The 5,002-nt window shown below is 43.7% G+C and overlaps 1 non-coding gene across 1 annotated transcript; it reads right to left on the bottom strand.

Moving 5' to 3' along the window:
- Positions 1 to 4,601: 4,601 nt before the first annotated feature.
- On the bottom strand, positions 4,602 to 4,734 carry LOC116092786. Its single transcript, XR_004119491.1, has one exon. It is a non-coding gene; the product is annotated as a small nucleolar RNA SNORA17 (small nucleolar RNA).
- Between the last annotated feature and the right edge of the window lie 268 nt (positions 4,735 to 5,002).

Here is a 5,002-nt window from a genome sequence, read left to right as displayed (position 1 = left end):
CTATTCATGATGCTTTCCATTTTGATTTATAATAGGCTCACCAAGATTTTGATTACCAACACACACACACACCCAAAAAATCTCAAGTTTCCTTGCTTGTGGTCTTTTCTTTCTTGCTAATTTTCCCATCCATTTTGTTGGCTTTTACTCTAAAGCTACTTTTTCCTTTCAAGTCTGAGACTGATTTCTCTTGATCACCTCTAACATCTCTGATGTCATTAATAAATTTTACTGGTAAACTTTTGAAATCTTCAACGTTTTTACCTATTTCATCGTCTTTGAATTCAGTAGCTAAGGAGCTGTGATCTTTTCACTGAGTTATGTTCCTTTATTTTTGATATTTCTTGTGTTTTTGTGATATGATTTGTGCATCTATTGGACATCTCTTCCAGTTTGGAGTGATAATCATATTGGGCATGTCATGTTTAAAGACTTGATCCCAATACAACTTCACAAATAGAAAACAACATAGGATAATAGCAAAAAAAGCAAAAACTTCAAGATAGATAAATATAGCTAAAGTCTATTGAACCATCCTAATACATTACCAGTGGTCATAAATCAGAAAATAGGTAAACCAATGTAGAAGATGCTATGATATTAAAGTCATTTGCATGTATATATGGAGGTACTGTATGAGACAACAGGAAAATGGAGAAAAGCAAGGTTAAATAAATGAAAAGAAAGGGATACACAGAGAAGAACTTTAGACAAGAAAGAAAAAAGAGCAAGAAATTAGAAAAAAATTTAAAAGAAAAGAAACACACACAAAATTTGCAGTAATAAGGAAGTTTGATTTCAAAATTAGATAAATGTAAGAAAGAAAAGAAAAAAATTAAAAAAGAGTTCTCCTTTTTAATGGATAAGATAAATTCAAATTAACATTTGAAACATAGTGCAGATGAAGGGAAGAGAGGGAAGAGGAAAACATGGGGGAAAAATTAAGAGTAAAAGTCAGAAGATTGTTGTTTAATAATGAAAAAGACTAAGTAGATGTGTAAAAGGAAATAAGAAATAAAAACATATGCTAAAGTAAAAATACTATTTTTGAAAGGAGAAAAGGGGGGAACAAAGGGCAAAAATATATTGTAGCTATTTCTTTTATTTCTGGGTCCTAGAAAATTGGTGAGAAGAAAGCTCAGCTGAAGCTGTGGGCACTGGATGCTCTCAGGACTTGTGCCGGTGCTGAGCCTGTACTCACCAATGGGTGACCAGAGAGAGCGAGTACAGACCAACAGCTCTATCCTCCCTTAGCAATTTGTTTTCTTTGTATACCAAGGACTTCTGCTGACTGCATTTAGCTTTGTGGTAGGCTGGGAAGGCTCATGTTCTAGTTGGGGAAGAACTGCCTCAAAAATGAGTTAGGAGTAGAAGGAACCACAGCACTGAGCTCTGGATGGAAGGAAATCCTGTCTTCATGATTTAAGGCCTCCCAGTGATCTACTGGCCTGCTGCAGGGACAGCTACAGTACACCCCCCCCCGTTCTCTGTAGACCCACCAACCCCCCATCTCTGTAGATCCTGAGGTTTTGAAGTCTGTGCAGTCTATGCCAGTGAAGAACGGATAGGCATCATCATAGATTGATCCATCCTCTGAACTTAGAGTTACCAAACAAACCTCTGTGTTATGTTCCATTGATCATACTGGGCTTCGGCAGGGCTGTCACAGCCTGAGCCACGCTTCCTGACATCTCCACTGCAGTTTTTCAGCATATGACCCTCTTACTTGCCACAACTGTCTCCCAAGAATGTCTCTCACCATGGGTCTAGGACAGGTTTCAAAGAACACAGTCTCACTCAGAATGGTGCCTGGCCTCTGTCTTTCCAGTTAAGCAGAATGACAGAAGATGTCTCTCAACTGCTCACCCACCTGCTGGAGGAATCAATGTTTTACCAAAACCTGTAAGTGGATTTGAGGTTCATGTGGGCTCCTGGCTTGGCAGAGAGGATTGACAGTGTTCTGTCTTGTCTGCCTTCTCTTTGGATGAAGCTTCTGTCTCCCTCCCTCAGATGGGAAGCCATGCAGTTGGGATGTCCCACCTGGCTTCTTTTCCATTCACTACCTGCTTTTTCCTAGGCACTTTTAGAGTGTCCTGTAACTTCCTTTTTTAATCTCTGAAACTTTTTTCCTCTTTCTTTGAAATAGAGGAGTTTTTTTTCTTTTTCTGAATTCTTTTTTCAACCATGTCACATAGAATAAAATCATCTTATTCTATATCAATGTGTGTGTATCTTAATGTTGTGTTATGATTTTTAACTATTTACTCAGTTACTTTGGGGAGGGGGGACATACATATCCCTGGCTGCCCTGAAATTCAGGACCTGCCTGCCTCTGCCTCCCAAATAATTGGATTAAAGGTGTGTGCCACCATGCCAGCCTTCCAGACCCCTTGTATAGATTGTAGATATGTAGGCATAATATTTAAGTTTACTATATCTTTACAAGCTAGGTTTCTAGTCTGAATTTTTCAATTCATCAATATGCACCTCTACAAACTCTAAAGGTATGCCCTGCTGTATCTGGAGTTATGCTCCAGTTCTGTTCCTATCATATACACTTGCTCTCTCTTCACTCAGTCTAGCTAGAGGTTGTCTATAGTTCATTTGATAACACAATCAGCTTCTGGCTCTTTGCATTGCTCTGCGTTATCTTTTTATAACTTGCATTCAGAGTGGGGTGGCCTTTGACATAATTTACCAATCCAGTGGCTTCACCTGCTTCCTTTTCTCCTTGTGTTGGCTTCACTGCCTTTTTCTAACTTCTTTTTTGTAATTATTTTTAATTTTTTTTTTTTTTTAGTTTTTATTAGTTCTTGGTGAATTTCGCATCCTGCACCCCAACCCTACTCATCTCCCCTTCCCCCCATACCCACCCTCCACCCTTGCAACCTCCTCCCAACAGAGAGAAAAAAATCCTGTTGTGGAAGCTGTAGTGTGTCACAGTATGGCCACCGTATACTTTTGTCCATAATTCCTTGTTTGTAAATGTACATTGCAATGACTTGTTGATCTGGTACAAGGCCTGTGGCTTCTGCTACTCTATCAATACTGGAACCTCACTGGGACTCCTCTCTGATATCCTGTTGTTGCCCTGTGTCATGCAGATTCTGTGGTTTTGGATCTTTACAACTGGCCCCTTCATGCACTCCAACATCAGTGGGGTTGATGTTGGAGTAGACTAATTCAAAGCCCTGGATCTGGGCCAAAGAGGTATCTGAGATAGCCCACTAGCTTTCCAGTTCTTATGCCCTCAGGGCCTGCTCATCAGCAACACTCCACTACCAGGACCAGCTCTACCCTGCTGCCCAGGCAAGGTGCAGGATTCCCTCCCCAGAATATTGCAGATGATGAGGGACATGGCCAGTTCTCCCAGTCTCATGACCCCAGGGTTAGCTCTCCTGCCTGTCATAGATGGCAAGGGGCAGGGTGGGAGAGGCACTCCCAAACAAGTCACACCCCAGACAAGTTGCCAGAGAGCTCTCTCATGTTCACACCCTCAGAGCTGGCTGGCCTGCACCTTGCCACCACAGTCAGCTCTACTGTGGTGCCCAAGTGAGCTGAAGGGCCTGCTCTCCTGAGTGCTGCAGGTGGTGAGGAGACAAAGCCAGCTTTCTTGCTCTTGTGACCCCAAAAGCCAGGTCTCCCACATGCCGCAGATGGTGAGGAACAACAGAGAGGGAAGGTATCTCTCTCCCATGCCACCACATGGAAGATGAATAACAAGGCCAGCTCACCCATGTCCATATCTTTGGGACCAGTTCACCTGAAACTCTGGGAATGTGCAGGGGCTGCTCTCCCAAGTACTGCAGCTGTCTAGGGTTAGGGTCACCTCTTCTGTTCTCATAGGCCCCAGGGCCAGCTCCCCAACAATGCCCAGGTGAGGAATGGAAGCAGTTCTGCACAGCCCTAAGACATCAATAAGTCCCCAGATGGCAGCCCAGACCAAAGATGTCTGCCTGGACTTTGGTGGTAGCAGACCCCTGCTGCTGCAAGGTCTTGGGCCCAAATGTGGCCCCCAGTGGAAGCACAGTCCAAGACCACACCATGGTTCCAGATGACATCACTGGCTGTTTGCATCATTACCTTAGAGTCTTCAGTTCTTCCTCTCTTCATTGTGTGTACATCCTGTGGTTTCTCTTTCTCTTCCATCTCTCCACCACCTATTTGCTCCTCTTAGTGGCGCCTGGAGTTTTTGAGTGTCTGGAGTCTTCTCAAGAATGGTCTCAAGAATGCTATGTCCTGCTCACGCATTATGACACCAGGCTGGGGTCATCTGGGCATAGTCTGCTCCACCACACATACCCTGGTCCCAGCCTGTGTGGTGCAGGACTGGTGGTAATCTCAGGCTAGCTCCCTGTCTGGGCTGTATGATGCAGGTCTGGTGGTCATCTTGGGCTTGCTCTTCGCCTGCCCAAGTGGCACTTTGTCAGAGTCAACTGTCTTGGGTTTACTCCTGCATAGGTGGGTTCCAGCATGCTACTCACCCTGGGATCCAGTCCTGACCTGCATGGCACAGGATTGGTGGTCATCTCAGGCTAGCTTCCTGTCTGAGAACCCTGGCTCCAGACTGCTGGTTATCTCAGACTCACTTTTTTTCATAGAATGTTAACCTACTAATCATTTAGATGTTCACAAGTCACTTGAGCAGGGACATAGATAGACTCTTTCCTCTCTGCCACCTACTGATGCACATGTGGTACAGCAACCACACCTGCAACTGCCTCTAGGGGCGGGGTTTTCCTAGTTCCATCCATTTGCCTATGAATTTTGTGAATTCATTGTTTTTAATAGCTGAATAGTACTCCATTGTGTAAATGTACCACATTTTCTGTATTCATTCCTCTGTTGAGGGACATCTGGGTTCTTTCCAGCTTCTGGCTATTATAAATAAGTCTATTATGAACATAGTGGAGCATGCATCTGGCCATTGACCTTTTAAACTCTAATGGCTGAAGCAACCTGAACAAGTTTGGGCTTGTCAACATCCCATGTTGCAATAGGG

This window comes from Mastomys coucha, unplaced genomic scaffold, assembly GCF_008632895.1.
Source record: "Mastomys coucha isolate ucsf_1 unplaced genomic scaffold, UCSF_Mcou_1 pScaffold15, whole genome shotgun sequence".
Taxonomy (NCBI): Eukaryota; Metazoa; Chordata; class Mammalia; order Rodentia; family Muridae; genus Mastomys; species Mastomys coucha.
This window is presented reverse-complemented; position numbering and strand designations above follow the sequence as displayed.